The following is a 17,534-nucleotide window of genomic DNA, read 5'->3' on the forward strand; positions in this document are numbered from 1 at the left end:
TTAATAAAAACTAATAACATAGCTGTGTTATAACTTATATCATGTACTGACCTTTTTAATGATGTTTTTCCCAACCTTGCTGGAAGCATTGAAGAGTCCTCATTGGTATTTGGACTTGCTGGTAATCATGATGTTGAAAATGATGCCAAATGCGTACCAGTCTACTCCAGCACTGTACTCCTCCACAGCCAGCATCTCAGGAGCAATGAAGCCTGGTGTCTCAGCATATTCTGTAGCTGTCCGGTCTCCATAGATGTTCTCAAGTGCCAGACCAAAGACGGCAATCTTTATATGGCCTGTCGCAGCCAGCAAGATGTTTGAAGGCTAGAAATCTTTGTGAGGAAGCCACATGGGTTCTTATCAGTCTTCACTGCATAATTATCAGTAACGCTTTATACAGTCATAGCCAACACTAGGCTTGGGAGAATTAGATGTATCTCTAGTTACCGGTGGATGATGCCCTTAGAATACAGGTGTTGAATTCCACACACAAGTTCTGGCGTAGATCTAGAGGAAAGAAATAAGCGAAGAGAATATAATATTTAGTGGATGAGAAACTCAGAAATACACACTGCTCAATCGATTAGACAGGAAGAACTGTTCAGGATTTTATATTTATGTTTAAAGGGAATCTGTCACCCCCCAGGACATATATGACCTATTAATATGGGCATACAGGTAATAGAAATGTTACACTAGTCCTACCTGTCTGCCTCATATTAATGATCTTGTTGCTGAGAAATGTTATATTCTCTATGGTAATGATTCCTTCCAGGCTCTGGGATGTGTGGTGCCTGGAAGAAACCCCTGATACCCGTCTTCATTGTAATCCTTACACCCTCCCATCAGTGTCAGTTATGGCCCCGGAATCCTGGGCCTGCGCCCTGCACTCCCTCAGAAATATTTACCTCATCCTTGCTTCTGTGGACACTGCATTCATGGATTTTCTGTGCAGGCGAGTCATTGTGACCTCCAGTGTAAGAGGGAATAAGATGCTTTCCCCGCTTCCTCCCTGCACAGTCATCACTAAGAACAATGTGTACATAGCGATGACTATGCAGGGAGGAAGTGGGGAAGAGCACCTTATTGGCACGCACACCGGAGCGGAAAGTAACTGGCGCCTGTGGAGAAGATCCCTGAATACAGAGCCCATAGAAGGAAGGAAGGGGTACATATAGTGGAGGGAGTGCAGGGCACATGATTCCTGGGCCATAACTGACGCTGATGGGAGGGGGTAAATATTACAATGAAGACTAGAGGCAGGGATTTCTTCCATGCACCGCAGGGAGCCTGGAATAAATCATTAGCCTAAAGACAGAATATAAGATTTCGCACCAACAAGACCATTAATATGAGGCATACAGGTAGAACTAGTGTAACATTTCTATTACCTGTATGCCCATATACGTCCTGGGGGTGACAGATTTCCTTTAATATATAACATTCAGATATTTATGTGTATTATTATGGTCCAGTAGGGCAGTCACACATACAGTGGGTACAGAAAGTATTCAGACCCCTTTAAATTTTCACTCTGTTTTCTGTCCCCCCTGGGACATTGTAATAAAGTTAAAAATCGCTAAATGAAAAAAAAAAAAAAAAAAATATAAAATATATTCCCTAAAATTCATTTTTTGGAAATAAAAAAAAAATAAAATAGTACACATATGTGGTATCGCCACGTCCGAAACGACCCGCCCTATAAAACTGTGTGATTGGTTAGATGGACAGGATAATCCTTCCATTATTCAAGTTAGGCACATCCCCATTTGTTAATCTATTGGCCTGTTTGGATTTGGGGCATCATCATATGGCCATAGTCAGTCATACGACCAATCAGACCTCATTTAAGTTAACAGGATTTGTTATGACTTCCTATTGGAGTTGTCCCAATATAAAGGTATGCTCCTGCTGGTGTGATAGCAACCCCGGAAGAAGGCTGAACGCCGAAACGTGCCTTGGGGCTGGCACCATCACCCACAGGAGGTAAAGCTTATTTCTGCACTGCATGTACTACTTGTATAGGACTGGTGACTTTTTTGGTATGGAGTTTTTATTAGTGACACTCTCATGGCTGCTTAGCAGTTAAAGAATGATTATTGGGGTTCTTTGGATATGTGCAGCCTCTTAACATTTTGAATGTGGGTTGTGGTGCCCTATTTGTTTCCCACTTTTTAATCCTGTATGTTATGTATGTCTTTGCAACTTAATAAAGATTGATATATTTGTGATTTTGGGGTCATATGTTTTTTTCGGATACATTCAATTTTACTTGAACCCAGTAATGGGTCCATTACTTAGTAAAGGGTTACACAATCTTTTTTGAACTTAATATTTTGTGGAATATGCCTCGTATTTTGACTTCAACACCTTTGTCAATCATTTAAAATGTATGGGGTCTTCCCATCTCTCCGATGACAAATGTGACCCCAGATTCATTACCGTCATGGAAGAAATATTAGAGGTCCAAGTCTCATCTCAGCACAGTAGGGAGGCACAGACCAGCTACCTTTACACTTTTAGTAACTTTATGAATTTGGAAAATGAGATTAAAGCTATGTGAAGCTATTATTTTTATAATATGAGTCTGTATAGAAGATCTCCTTGAATATTTACTGGCACAGGAATATGTGGCGGACACATTCTAAGGGATTCCACCGAGTCCTAGTCAATACGCTGGAAAAACATATGGTCTCTGGAGTCAATGTACATCAAGGCGCCTGGCAGAATCTTCCCAGAAGACCTACAAAATAAGTAAAATATTTTAAATTATTTAACAACTTAGTAAATATTTAAATATAAAATTTAATGTTAGGCTGTGTGCACACGCTGTGGATTAGGTGCAGATTCATCCGCGCAGATTTTGTAAAATCCGCAGGTCAAAATACCTGCGGTTTTGCCCTGCGGTTTTTCATCTCCTCAATGGAGATAAAAGCGCAGGAACAAGGAAGCCTTCTGTACTGCCTGTGGCAGATCGCTGATCTGTCACAGCGATCTGTGATGTGACAGATCAGCTGTCACATGACAGTTATGTCCCCCCTGGGACATTGTAATAAAGTTAAAAATCGCTAAATGAAAAAAAAAAAAAAAAAAAAAAAAATATTCCCTAATAAATACTTTTTTTGGAAATAAAAAAAATACGCATGTGGTATCGCCGCGTCCGAAACGACCCGCCCTATAAAACTGTCCCATTAGCGAACCCCTTAATAAAGCAAAAAAATAATGCTTTATCATCATACCGCCGAACAAAAAGTGCGATAACGCGCGATCAAAAAGACGCATATAAATAACCATGATACCGCTGAAAACGTCATCTTGTCCCACAAAAATGAGCCGCCATACAGCATCAGCGAAAAAAATAAAAAAGTTATAGCTCGCAGAATAAAGCGATGCAAAAATTATTTTTTATGTAAAATTGTTTTCATTGCATAAAAAGCGCCAAAACGTTAAAAAAAGACAAATGAGGTATCGCTGTAACCATACTGACCCGAAGAATAAAACTGCCCTATCAATTTTACTGCATGCGGAATGGTGTAAACGCACCCCCCAAAAGAAATTCATGAAATGCTGGTTTTTGTTCATTCTGCGTAAAAAAAAAAAATAAAAAAAATAATCGGAATAAAAAGCGATAAAAAAAAGTCACGTGCCCGAAAATAGTACCAATAAAAACGTCAACTTGTCCCGCAAAAAATAAGACCCCACATGACTCGGTGGGTCAAAATATGGAAAAATTATAGCTCTCAAAATGTGGTGATGCAAAAACTATTTTTAGAAGAAAAAGCGTCTTTTAGCGTGCGGCAGCTGCCAAACAAAGACCCGCTATAAATAGTAAATCAAACCGCCCATTATCACCCCCTTAGTTAGGGAAAAATAATAAAATTAAAAAAATGTATTTATTTCCATTTTCCCATTAGGGTTAGGGCTAGAGTTAGAATTGGGGGGTTTCCACTGTTTGGGCACATCAGGGGCTCTCCAAACGCAACATGGTGTCTGATCTCAATTCCAGACAATTCTGCGTTGAAAAAGTCAAATGGTGCTCCTTCCGTTCCAAGCTCTGCCATGTGCCCAAACAGTGTTTTACCCCCACATATGGTGTATCAGCCTACTCAGGACAAATTGCAAAAACTTTTGGGGGTCGAATTTCTCCTGTTACCCTTAGGAAAATAAAAAATTGGGGGCAAAAATATCATTTTTGTAGAAAAAAAAAATATGATTTTTTGATTTTCACGCCCAGGCATTATAAACTCCTGTGAAGCACTTGGGGGTTCAAAGTACTCACCACACATCTAGATAAGTTCCTTAGGGGGTCTAGTTTCCAAAATGGGGTCACTTGTGGGGGGGGGTTCCACTGTTTAGGTACATCAGGGGCTCTCCAAAGGCAACATGACACCCGCAGACCATTCCATCAAAGTCTGCATTCCAAAACGTCACTACTTCCCTTCCGAGCCCTGACGTGTGCGCATACAGTAGTTTTCTCCCACATATAGGGTATCAGCGTACTCAGGACAAATTGGACAACATCTTTTGGGGTCCAACTTCTCCTGTTACCATTGGGAAAATAAAAAATTGGGGACTAAAATTTTATGTTTGTGGAAAAAATATGATTTTTTTATTTTCACGCCCGGGCACTATAAATTTCTGTGAAGCCCTTGGGGGTTCAAAGTTCTCACCATACATCTAGACAAGTTCCTTGGGGGGGGGGGGGGGGTCATTTCCAGAATGGTGTCATTTGAGGGGTGTTTCCACTATTTTGGCACATCAGGGGCTTTCCAAACGCGACATGGTGTCCGATCTCAATTCCAGTCAAAAGAGTCAAATGGCACTGCTTCCCTTCCGAGCTCTGCCATGCGCCCAAATAGTCATTTACACCCACATATGGGGTATCAGCGTACTCAGGACAAATTGCACAATAACTTTTAGGGTCCTGTTACCCTTGGGAAAATAAAATTTGGGGGTGAAAAGATCATTTTTGCGGAAAAAATAAGATTTTTTAATTGTACGGCTGTACGCTATAAACTTCTGTGAAGCCCTTGTGGGTTCAAAGTTCTCACCACATATCTAGATAAGTTCCTTGGGGGGGGGGGTCTAGTTTCCAAAATGGGGTTACTTGTGGGGGGGGGGGGTTTCCACTGTTTAGGCACATCAGGGGCTCTCCAAACGTGACATGGCGTCCGATCTGAACTCCAGCCAATTTTGCATTGAAAAAGTCAAACGGCGCTCCTTCCCTTCTGAGCTCTGCCATGCGCCAAAACAGTGGTTCCCCCCCAGATATCAGGTATCAGCGTACTCAGGAGAAATTGCACAATAACTTTTGCTGTCCAATTTCTCCTGTTACTCTTGGTAAAATAAAAAAAAATGGACCTGAAGTAATTTTTTGTGAAAAAAAGTTAAATGTTCATTTTTTTTTTAAACACTCAAAAAATACTTGTGAAGCACCTGAAGGGTTAATAAACTTCTTGAATGTGGTTTTGAGCACCTTGAGGGGTGCAGTTCTTAGAATGGTGTCACTTCTGGGTATTTTCTATCATATAGACTCCTCAAAGTGACTTCAAATGTGATGTGGTCCATAAAAATAAAATGGTGTTGCAAAAATGAGAAATTGCTGGTCAACTTTTAACCCTTATAACTTCCTAACAAAAAAAACTTTTGGTTCCAAAATTGTGCTGATGTAAAGTAAACATGTGTGAAATGTTATTTATTAAGTTTTTTGAGTGCCATATCTCTATGATTTAAGAGCATAAAAATTCAAAGTTGGAAAATTTTCAAAATTTTTGCCAAAGTTCCGTGTTTTTTTTTTTTTCACAAATAAACGCAAGTTATTTGAATGAAATTTTACCACTAACATGAAGTACAATATGTCACGAGAAAACAATGTCAGAATCATCGGGATCCATGGAAGCGTTTCAGAGTTACCTCATAAAAGGGACAGTGGTCAGAATTGTAAAAATTGGCCCGGTCATGAACGTGCAAACCACCCTTGGGGGTTAAAAAAGAAAAACTGAAATATCACATGGTCATAAGTATTCAGACCCTTTGCTCAGACACTCATATTTAAGTCACATGCTATTCATTTCCTTGTGATCCTCCTTGAGATGGTTCTATCCCTTGATTTGTAAAGGCACATACCTGTCTATATAAGATCTCACAGTGCATGTGAGACCAAATGAGAATCATGAGGTCAAAGAAACTGTCCAAGGAGCTCAGAGACAGAATTGTGGCAAGGCACAGATCTAGCCAAGATTACAAAAGAATTTCTGCAGTACTCAAGGTTCCTAAGAGCACAGCGGCCTCCATAATCCTTAAATGGAAGAAGTTTGGGACCACCAGAAGTCTTCCTAGACCTGGCCGTCCAGCCAAACTGAGCAATCGTGGGAAAAGAGCCTTGGTGAGAGGTAAAGAAGAACCCCAAGATCACTGTGGCTGAGCTCCACAGATGCAGTAGAGAGATGGGAGAAAGTTCCACATAGGCAACTATCACTGCAGCCCTCCACCAGTCGGGCCTTTATGGCAGAGTGGCCCGACGGAAGCCTCTCCTCAGTGCAAGACATATGAAAGCCCGCATAATGTTTGAAAAAAAACAAAAAAAAAAAAACAAAAAAAAAACCACACACAACACATGAAGGACTCCCAGACTATGAGAAGTAAGATTATCTGGTCTGATGAGACAGAGAACTTTTTGGTGATAATTCTAAGCGGTATGAAAGGAGAAAACCAGGCACTGCTCATCAAATGCCAAATACAATCCCAACAGTGAAACGTGGTGGTGGCAGCATCATGCTATGGGGGTGTTATTCAGCTGCAGGCACAGGACGACTGGTTGCAATTGAAAGAAACATGAATGCAGCCAACTACAGCAATATCCTGGATGAAAACCTCTTCCAGAGTGCTCTGGAACTCAGACTTGGCCGAAGGTTCACCTTCCATCAAGACAATGACCCTAAGCACACAGCTAAAATAACAAAGGCGTGGCTTCATAACTCTGTGACCATTCTTGACTGGCCCAGCCAGAGCCCTGACCCAAACCCAATTTAGCATCTCTGGAGAGAACTGAAAATGGGGGGGGGGGGGGGTCCACCGAAGTTCACCATTCAACCTGCCGGAATTGGAGAGAATCTGCAAGGAATAATGGCAGAGGATACCCAAATCCAGGTGTAAAAAAACTTGCTGCATCATTCCCAAGAAGACTCATGGCTGTACTAGCTCAAAAGGGTGCTTCTACTCAATACTGAGCAAAGGGTCTGAAAACTTATGACCATTTCAGTTTTTCTTGATTAAATTTACAAAAATTTCTACATTTCCCTTTGTTTTCGGTCAAGATGGGGTGCAGATTTTACACTCAAAATGATTTTTTTTTTAATTTACCAAATGGCTGTAATGAAGCTAAGAGTGAAAAATGTTAAAGGGGTCTGAATACTTTCTGTACTATATATATTATATATATATATATATATATATATATATATATGTCTCCTCACTCCCCAATGTGGGGGTGGTTTTTTTTTTTTTTTTTTCCCCCCTCTCTCATTTTTGGGTCCTCTACCAGAGGTCTGGAAGTTTGAGGGTTCTGCGCAGGATCTTAGTTGTTCCAAGCATTGCGCTTAGTAGTTTTCTCCATCATATTGGGTATCGGCGTACTCCGGAGAAATTGCCCAACAAATTGTGCAATTTCTCCTGTTACCCTTACGAAAATGCAATATTTTGTGCTAAAAACATTTGTGCAGACAAACATATTGTGAAGCATCTGAGGGTTCAATGTGCTTACCACACATATAGGTCAGTTTCCTGAGGGATCTAGTATTCAAAATGTGTCACTTGTGGGGGATTTTCATTGTTTAGGCACATCAGGGGCTTTTCAAACGCAACTTGATGGCATCCTTCAATTGTGCCAGCAAATTTTGCATTCAAATGGCGCTCCATCCCTTCCGAGCTTTGCCGTGCGCCCAAACAGTGGTGTTCTCCCTCATATGGGGTATCAGCATGCTCAGAAGAAATTACACAACACATTTTGAGGTCCATTTTTTCCTGTTACCCTTGTCAAAATAAAAAAGATTGGATCTGAAGTAAATTTTGTGGAAAAAAAAAAAAAAAAAAAAAAAAAAAAGTTTAATGTTGACTTTTTAAAAAAAAAAAAAAAATTCCTGTGATGCACCTAAAGGGTTAATAAACTTCTTGAATGTGGTTTTGAGGGATGCAGTTTTTAGAATGAAGTCACTTTGAGGGGTCAAAGTGATAGAAGATACCCAAAAATGACGCCAAATGTCATGAGGACCCTTAAAAATGGTTTTGCAAATTTTGCTGGGGGGGGGAAAAAAAAAAAAAAAAAAAAAAAAAAATCGCTGGTCAACTTTTAACCCTTATAACTTCCTAACAAAAATAAATTTTGGTTCCAAAATTGTGCTGATGTAAAGTAGACATGTGAGAAATGTTATTAACTACTGTGTATGACCTCTCTCTGATTTAAGGGCATGAAAATTCAAAGTTGGAAAATTGCAAAATTGTCACCAAATTTCCATTTTTTTCACAAATAAAAGCAAGTCATACCAAAGAAATGTTACCACTATCATGAAGTACAATATGTCATGAAAAATTATTCTCAGAATCACTGGGATCCAGAGTTCTCAAACTGACAGTGGTCAGAATTGTAACAATTGGCCGTTATTGACGTGCAAAGCACTTTCGGGGGTAAAGGGGTTAATGAGTGAAAAAGTGAGACAGAAACTGAATCCATTTACCTCCATAACAGTCAGGCTGAGTTCACACGTGGCGTTTTTGTTGCGTTTCCGCGGCGGTTTTAACCGCGCGATTTTGCCGCGAAAAATAAGCATCCCATGCATTCCTATGGGATTCCGCAATGCTGTACTAATGCTGCGGTTTTTACCACGGCGGAATCGCTTCGCGGTAAAAACCGCAGCATGCTCATTAATTTGCGGAATCGCGGCGATCCCGCACCCATAGGAATGCATTGTTCCGCTTACTTCCCGCAAGTGGCTGTGCCCACCATGCGGAAAGTAAGCAGAACATTTGCGGATGGTACCCACGGTCTGGAGGAGAGGAGACTGTCCTCCGGGCTTTGGGTACCATATCCCTGCAAAAAATAGAATTTAAAAATAAAAAATATTGTTATTCTTACCTTCCGACGTCCCGCGCAGTCTTCCTGCTTCTCTTCATGCTCTCGTTCCCAGTAGTCCTTTGCGAAAATGCCCGCGATGGCGTCCGTTCTCGCGGTCATCGCGAATGACCGCGAGATGTCGCGATCCCGCTAGAACTGACGTCATCGCGGGCATTTTCGCAAAGGATTACTGGGAACGCCTGCGCGGGACGTCGTAGGGTAAGAATAACACTATTTTTTACATTCTATTACTATTGATGCCGCATAGGCGGCCTCAGTAGTAAAAAGTTGGTCACACTTGTCAAACACTATGTTTGACGAGTGTGACCAACCTGTCAATCAGTTCTCCAAGCGATGCTACAGATCGCTTGGAGAACGCTAGCATTTTGCAAGCTAATTACGCTTGCAAAATGCTAGTTTTTCCGCGGGAATTTAAAATGCGATTTTCCCACGGACTGGAATTCCGGAATTCTCACGGTAATTTCCGCGAGAGTTCCGGTACGTGTGCACTTAGCCTCACAGTTCCTCAGTATGTATTCTCAATGAAACTGGTGCTGTATCTTCCATACCTTCAGTGTATTGGGTATACGATAAACAGTATAGATGCATTCAAATCACAGCAAAACATAAAATCAATCCGCTTTGTGGACAGTATAGAACAAAGATTGATCTCACCCACACAGAAGGCCAATAACGGTGACAAATTCATCAGGGTATTGGAACATGATCCATGAGTATTTACCCGACGTGTTTCTACCCATTAGGACTCATCAGGGGATCAGGAATACTTCATTAAAGGAAATAGCGAATTGCTAGAGAAAAGTCCTGCCACTGTCTGTGGTTAACAGGACATAATGGATCGGGTAACGCTTTCACCCAGCGCACACCAGATTGTCATTTTCAGGAGTTCTGGCCCGTCACTTCCAGTCTGTGCCACGCATGGTGGAATGCAGGCGCCGCCAAGCATCACTGCTTGTTTGTGCCACGCAGGGTGGAATGCAGGCGCCGCCAAGCATCACTTCTGGTTTGTGCCACGCAGGGTGGAATGCAGGCGCCGCCAAGCATCACTGCTGGTTTGTGCCACGCAGGGTGGAATGCAGGCGCCGCCAAGCATCACTGCTGGTTTGTGCCACGCAGGGTGGAATGCAGGCGCCGCCAAGCATCACTGCTGGTTTGTGCCACGCAGGGTGGAATGCAGGCGCCGCCAAGCATCACTGCTGGTTTGTGCCACGCAGGGTGGAATGCAGGCGCCGCCAAGCATCACTGCTGGTTTGTGCCACGCAGGGTGGAATGCAGGCGCCGCCAAGCATCACTTCTGGTTTGTGCCACGCAGGGTGGAATGCAGGCGCCGCCAAGTATCACTTCTGGTTTGTGCCACGCAGGGTGGAATGCAGGCGCCGCCAAGCATCACTTCTGGTTTGTGCCACGCAGGGTGGAATGCAGGCGCCGCCAAGCATCACTTCTGGTTTGTGCCACGCAGGGTGGAATGCAGGCGCCGCCAAGCATCACTTCTGGTTTGTGCCACGCAGGGTGGAATGCAGGCGCCGCCAAGCTTCACTGCTGGTAGCGCAAGTGCCACCAAGCAATTCCCGTCTACCTTGGCACTATAGAACATAACCAGACCACCTTTGGAGTGTCCTATCCGGATGGTGGAACGCATGATGAAGCGAAACAGCTAACGCGCACTCTAGAAAGTATGCACTCTATAGTATAACTAATCAAACATAAGTGGGGACACAGTCAATTTATATAAATATCACTTAGAGATAATGATTACTATTAGCGCCCAGCAGTAGGGTAGCTACTGGGGGGAGAGGGCCATGGGCCGATCCCATGAAGGGGCCCACTCGGAGCAACAGCCACTCCTGTCCTCAGGCAGCACTCACCCACTCAGGGAGACCACAGCAGATTGCCTGCTCCCCTAGCTTCCTGAGACGCTGCACCCTGACTAGCACTGTGGCAGAGTCTCTGTGCAATGTATGTAGTGGGCGGCCAGAGGTGGGCTGATAAGTTTCTGTCCTGCTCCACACTTCCTGTGTGCTCTGGTGTCTGGTTCATGCACGCTGGAGCTCCCCTGGGTCCTAGTGCCCACATTACAGGTACCTCAGTCACTGCCTGGCCCTGTCTGACCTCATCATATGCTCTGCGCCTGCAGCACTTGGATCAGGCATTGCAGGTGCCTTCCATAAACCACCCGCCTGCAAACTGCATCTGAGGGTGGCCAGAATGTATTAGATTTACTATATTCAGGTATGTAATGGTCACTGTGGCTTGTATGAGAGAGGATAGGGGACCTTATTAGTAGTTAGTGTTATGAACTCCCTCACATGTGATACACGCTGTTTGGGGGGCTGATGAGGAGGTAGGGGGCTTATTATTCTTACAGCCGGGGTCTTATTATAAGCCCAGCCTGTGAGTATAACAAGCCCCCATACAGTAACCATGGCATGAGCTGTGTATATATATATATATATATATATCTGTTATAGTATGTAACATTATTATAATAAAGTTATTAAAGGGAGCCTGACAGGTGATACAGGCCACTCACGGTCTGTGCAGCGTGTATCAGCCCCGGCTGTAGTCTCTCAGCTGGTATGTTGGGCTCTATAAAGCTGTGGTGTGTCAGAGAAAAACATAATTTTAATAGCTGCTGAGGAGCGAGTGGTGCTGTGCACTAGTCCTACAGACAGGTCCCCGGCAGCTTCTCCCCGCCCGCTGACAGTGCAGTGCTGTGCACTAGTCCTACAGACAGGTCCCCGGCAGCTTCTCCCCACCCACTGACAGTGCAGTGCTGTGCACTAGTCCTACTGACAAGTCCCCGGCAGCTTCTCCCCACCCACTGACAGTGCGGTGCTGTGCACTAGTCCTACTGACAAGTCCCCGGCAGCTTCTCCCCGCCCGCTGACAGTGCAGTGCTGTGCACTAGTCCTACAGACAGGTCCCCGGCAGCTTCTCCCCGCCCGCTGACAGTGCAGTGCTGTGCACTAGTCCTACAGACAGGTCCCCGGCAGCTTCTCCCCACCCACTGACAGTGCGGTGCTGTGCACTAGTCCTACTGACAAGTCCCCGGCAGCTTCTCCCCACCCACTGACAGTGCGGTGCTGTGCACTAGTCCTACTGACAAGTCCCCGGCAGCTTCTCCCCGCCCGCTGACAGTGCAGTGCTGTGCACTAGTCCTACAGACAGGTCCCCGGCAGCTTCTCCCCACCCACTGACAGTGCAGTGCTGTGCACTAATCCTACAGACAGGTCCCTGGCAGCTTCTCCCCACCCACTGACAGTGCGGTGCTGTGCACTAGTCCTACTGACAAGTCCCCGGCAGCTTCTCCCCGCCCGCTGACAGTGCAGTGCTGTGCACTAATCCTACAGACAGGTCCCCGGCAGCTTCTCCCCACCCACTGACAGTGCGGTGCTGTGCATTAGTCCTACTGACAAGTCCCCGGCAGCTTCTCCCCACACCCTAACAGTGCGGGGCTGTGCACTAGTCCTGCAGACAGGTCCCCGGCAGCTTCTCCCCACACCCTAACAGTGCGGGGCTGTGCACTAGTCCTACAGACAGGTCCCCGGCAGCTTTTCCCCACACCCTAACAGTGCGGTGCTGTGCACTAATCCTACAGACAGGTCCCTGGCAGCTTCTCCCCACATGCTGACAGTGCAGTGCTGTGCACTAATCCTACAGACAGGTCCCCAGCAGCTTCTCCCCACACCCCAACAGTGCGGTGCTGTGCACTAGTCCTACAGACAGGTCCCCGGCAGCTTTTCCCCACACCCTAACAGTGCGGTGCTGTGCACTAATCCTACAGACAGGTCCCCGGCAGCTTCTCCCCACATGCTGACAGTGCATTGCTGTGCAATAGTCCTACAGACAGGTCCCCGGCAGCTTCTCCCCACATGCTGACAGTGCGGTGCTGTGCACTAGTCCTACAGACAGGTCCCCGGCAGCTTCTCCCCACACGCTGACAGTGCAGTGCACTAGTCCTACAGACAGGTCCCCAGCAGCTTCTCCCCACATGCTGACAGTGCGGTGCACTAGTCGAACAGACAGATCCCCGGCAGCTTCTCCCCACACGCTGACAGTGCGGTGCTGTGCACTAGTCCTACAGACAGGTCCCTGGCAGCTTCTCCCCACATGCTGACAGTGCGGTGCACTAATCCTACAGACAGGTCCCCGGCAGCTTTTCCCCACACCCTAACAGTGCGGTGCTGTGCAATAGTCCTACAGACAGGTCCCCGGCAGCTTCTCCCCACATGCTGACAGTGCGGTGCTGTGCACTAGTCCTACAGACAGGTCCCTGGCAGCTTCTCCCCACACGCTGACAGTGCGGTGCTGTGCACTAATCCTACAGACAGGTTCTTGGCAACTTCTCACCCAATGACAATGTGTTGCTGTGCACTAGTCCTGCAGACAGGTCCCCGGCAGCTTCTCCCCACACGCTGACACTGCTGTGCTCTAGTCCTACAGATGGGTCCCTGGCAGCTTCTCCCCACACGCTGACAGTGCGGTGCTGTGCACTAGTCCTACAGACAGGTCATTGGCAGCTTCTCCTCGCCCGATGACAATGCGTTCCTGTGCACTAGTCCTGCAGACAGGTCCCCGGCAGCTTCTCCCCACACGCTGACAGTGCTGTGCACTAGTCTTACAGACAGGTCCCTGGCAGCTTCTCCCCACATGCTGACAGTGCGGTGCTGTGCACTAGTCCTACAGACAGGTCCCCGGCAGCTTCTCCCCACACGCTGACAGTGCAGTGCTGTGCACTAGTCCTACAGACAGGTCCCCGGCAGCTTTTCCCCACATGCTGACAGTGCAGTGCTGTGCACTAGTCCTACAGACAGGTCCCCGGCAGCTTCTCCCCACCCACTGACAGTACGGTGCTGTGCACTAGTCCTACAGACAGGTCCCCGGCAGCTTCTCCCCACACGCTGACAGTGCAGTGCACTAGTCCTACAGACAGGTCCCCGGCAGCTTTTCCCCACACCCTAACAGTGCGGTGCTGTGCACTAATCCTACAGACAGGTCCCCGGCAGCTTCTCCCCACATGCTGACAATGCGTTGCTGTGCACTAGTCCTACAGACAGGTCCCTGGCAGCTTCTCCCCACATGCTGACAGTGCGGTGCTGTGCACTAATCCTACAGACAGGTCCCCGGCAGCTTTTCCCCACACCCTAACAGTGCGGTGCTGTGCAATAGTCCTACAGACAGGTCCCCGGCAGCTTCTCCCCACATGCTGACAGTGCGGTGCTGTGCACTAGTCCTACAGACAGGTCCCTGGCAGCTTCTCCCCACATGCTGACAGTGCGGTGCTGTGCACTAATCCTACAGACAGGTCCCCGGCAGCTTTTCCCCACACCCTAACAGTGCGGTGCTGTGCAATAGTCCTACAGACAGGTCCCCGGCAGCTTCTCCCCACACGCTGACAGTGCGGTGCTGTGCACTAGTCCTACAGACAGGTCCCTGGCAGCTTCTCCCCACACGCTGACAGTGCGGTGCACTAGTCCTACAGACAGATCCCCGGCAGCTTCTCCCCACACGCTGACAGTGCGGTGCTGTGCACTAGTCCTACAGACAGGTCTTTGGCAGCTTCTCCCCACACGCTGACAGTGCGGTGCTGTGCACTAGTCCTACAGACAGGTCCCTGGAAGCTTCTCCCCACACGCTGACAGTGCGGTGCTGTGCACTAGTCCTACAGACAGGTCCCCGGCAGCTTCTCCCCACACGCTGACACTGCTGTGCTCTAGTCCTACAGATGGGTCCCTGGCAGCTTCTCCCCACACGCTGACAGTGCGGTGCTGTGCACTAGTCCTACAGACAGTTCATTGGCAGCTTCTCCTCGCCCGATGACAATGCGTTGCTGTGCACTAGTCCTGCAGACAGGTCCCCGGCAGCTTCTCCCCACACGCTGACAGTGCTGTGCACTAGTCTTACAGACAGGTCCCTGGCAGCTTCTCCCCACATGCTGACAGTGCGGTGCTGTGCACTAGTCCTACAGACAGGTCCCCGGCAGCTTCTCCCCACACGCTGACAGTGAAGTGCTGTGCACTAGTCCTACAGACAGGTCCCCGGCAGCTTTTCCCCACATGCTGACAGTGCAGTGCTGTGCACTAGTCCTACAGACAGGTCCCCGGCAGCTTCTCCCCACACGCTGACAGTGCAGTGCACTAGTCCTACAGACAGGTCCCCGGCAGCTTCTCTCCACCCACTGACAGTGTGGCGCTGTGCAATAGTCCTACAGGCAAGTCCCCGGCAGCTTCTCCCCACCCATTGACAGTACGGTGCTGTGCACTAGTCCTACAGATGGGTCCCCGGCAGCTTCTCCTCACACGCTGACAGTGCGGTGCTGTGCATTAGTCTTACGGACAGGTCCCTGGCGGATCATCCCCAAACTCCAACAGTGTGGCACTGTGCACTAGTCCTACAGACAGGTCCCCGGGTGCCTTCTCCCCACCCGCTGACAGTGCAGTGCTGTAGTCCTACAGACAGGTCCTGGCAGCTTCTCCCCACACGCTGACAGTGCGGTGCTGTGCACTAGTCCTACAGACAGGTCCTTGGCAGCTTCTCTCCACACGCTGACAGTGCGGTGCTGTGCACTAGTCCTACAGACAGGTCCTTGGCAGCTTCTCCCCACACGCTGACAGTGCACTAGTCCTACAGACAGGTCCCTGGCAGCTTCTCCCCACACGCTGACAGTGCGGTGCTGTGCACTAGTCCTACAGACAGGTCCTTGGCAGCTTCTCCCCACACGCTGACAGTGCACTAGTCCTACAGACAGGTCCCCGGCAGCTTCTCCTCACCCAATGACAATGCGGTGCTGTGCACTAGTCCTACAGAGAGGTCCTTGGCAGCTTCTCCTTGCCCGATGACAATGCGTTGCTGTGCACTAGTCCTGCAGACAGGTCCCCGGCAGCTTCTCCCCACACGCTGACAGTGCTGTGCACTAGTCTTACAGACAGGTCCCTGGCAGCTTCTCCCCACATGCTGACAGTGCGGTGCTGTGCACTAATCCTACAGACAGGTTCTTGGCAGCTTCTCCCCACATGCTGACAGTGTGGTGCTGTGCACTAGTCCTACAGACAGGTCCATGGCAGCTTCTCCCCACCCACTGACAGTGCGGTGCTGTGCACTAGTCCTACAGTCAGTTCCTGTCATAAGATTATTGTTGTTCGGATGTTCTATGGAGACCGGTGACTTGGGTCAGAGTGAAGACAAACATGGTATATTAAGGCTTAATAAAGTATATTGCAGGAAAACAGGCTTCAGTTAACAGGTGACAAGTAAACAGAGGCTCTAAGAATCAAGCAGCAGACAAATGCAGACTCAGAATATACAGGTGTAGTAGTACAGACCAATGACAAGAGTTCAAACCCAGGAACGCAGGGTCCAGAGATCCGGAGCCTGGACTGGGCTGCTTTGGGGAAAGCAGGCCGCAGCAGAGGTGGGTGCAGAGCTGATCCGGCAGAGTAAAGTCTTTCAGATGGGAGGCAGACCAGTAGCAAATAGGGAATCCCAATGAAAAGAAGAGACAGGCAAGATACAAGTCCCTCTAGCATGGCAACAGGTGAAGTATGAGATACACAAGCAAGGTATAGTGTGCAGAGTCCCTTTATATATGCAGCAGACAGGAAACAAGGCATATCAGACAGGAAACAAGATGGCCCCGGTGAAGCCATTAACTCCATCTTAGGTAAGGTCAAAGTCCAGCAGAACTAAGGGCAAAACAGGTACACAGTTCAGATCCTTACAGGTTCCTGGCGGCTTCTCCTCACACGCTGACAGCGCGGTGCTGTGCACTAGTCCTACAGGCAGGTCCCCGACACCTTTTCCCCACACGCTGACAGTGCGGTGCTGTGCTCTAGTCCTACAGACAGGTCCCTGGCAGCTTCTCCCCACACGCTGACAGTGCGGTGCTGTGCACTAGTCCTACAGGCAGGTCCCCGGCAGCTTCTCCCCACACGCTTACAGTGCAGTGCTGTGCAATAGTCCTACAGACAGGTCCCCGGCAGCTTCTCCCCACACGCTGACAGTGCAGTGCTGTGCACTAGTCCTACAGACAGGTCCCCGGCAGCTTCTCCCCGCCCGCTAACAGTGCGGTGCTGTGCTCTAGTCCTACAGACAGGTCCCCGGCAGCTTCTCCCCACACGCTGACAGTGCGGTGCTGTGCACTAGTCCTACAGACAGGTCCCCGGCAGCTTCTCCCCACACGCTGACAGTGCTGTGCATTAGTCCTACAGACAGGTCCCCGGCAGCTTTTCCCCACATGCTGACAGTGCAGTGCTGTGCACTAGTCCTACAGACAGGTCCCCGGCAGCTTCTCCCCACCCACTGACAGTGCGGTGCTGTGCACTAATCCTACGGACAGGTCCCCGGCAGCTTCTCTCCACCCACTGACAGTGTGGCGCTGTGCAATAGTCCTACAGACAAGTCCCCG

The 17,534-nt window shown here is 48.0% G+C and overlaps 1 long non-coding RNA gene across 3 annotated transcripts in view; it reads right to left on the minus strand.

Moving 5' to 3' along the window:
- LOC141072839 (uncharacterized) overlaps window positions 1-16,670 on the minus strand; it is a 28,813-nt gene extending 12,143 nt beyond the window's left edge. The window contains exons 1-3 of one of the 3 annotated variants that reach the window (XR_012226876.1): window positions 10,996-11,211; window positions 2,617-2,743; window positions 52-507 (exon numbers count right to left, since the gene is read on the minus strand). This is a non-coding gene — a long non-coding RNA (uncharacterized lncRNA). Of the gene's footprint in view, window positions 1-51; window positions 508-2,616; window positions 2,744-10,995; window positions 11,212-16,452 lie in introns of those variants that run through there. The other 2 variants (XR_012226877.1, XR_012226875.1) reach the window with 2 other exon arrangements.
- Between the last annotated feature and the right edge of the window lie 864 nt (window positions 16,671-17,534).

The sequence above is a fragment of the Dendrobates tinctorius genome, unplaced genomic scaffold, assembly GCF_039654945.1.
Source record: "Dendrobates tinctorius isolate UK_male_01 unplaced genomic scaffold, ASM3965494v1 ptg000290l, whole genome shotgun sequence".
NCBI lineage: Eukaryota > Metazoa > Chordata > Amphibia > Anura > Dendrobatidae > Dendrobates > Dendrobates tinctorius.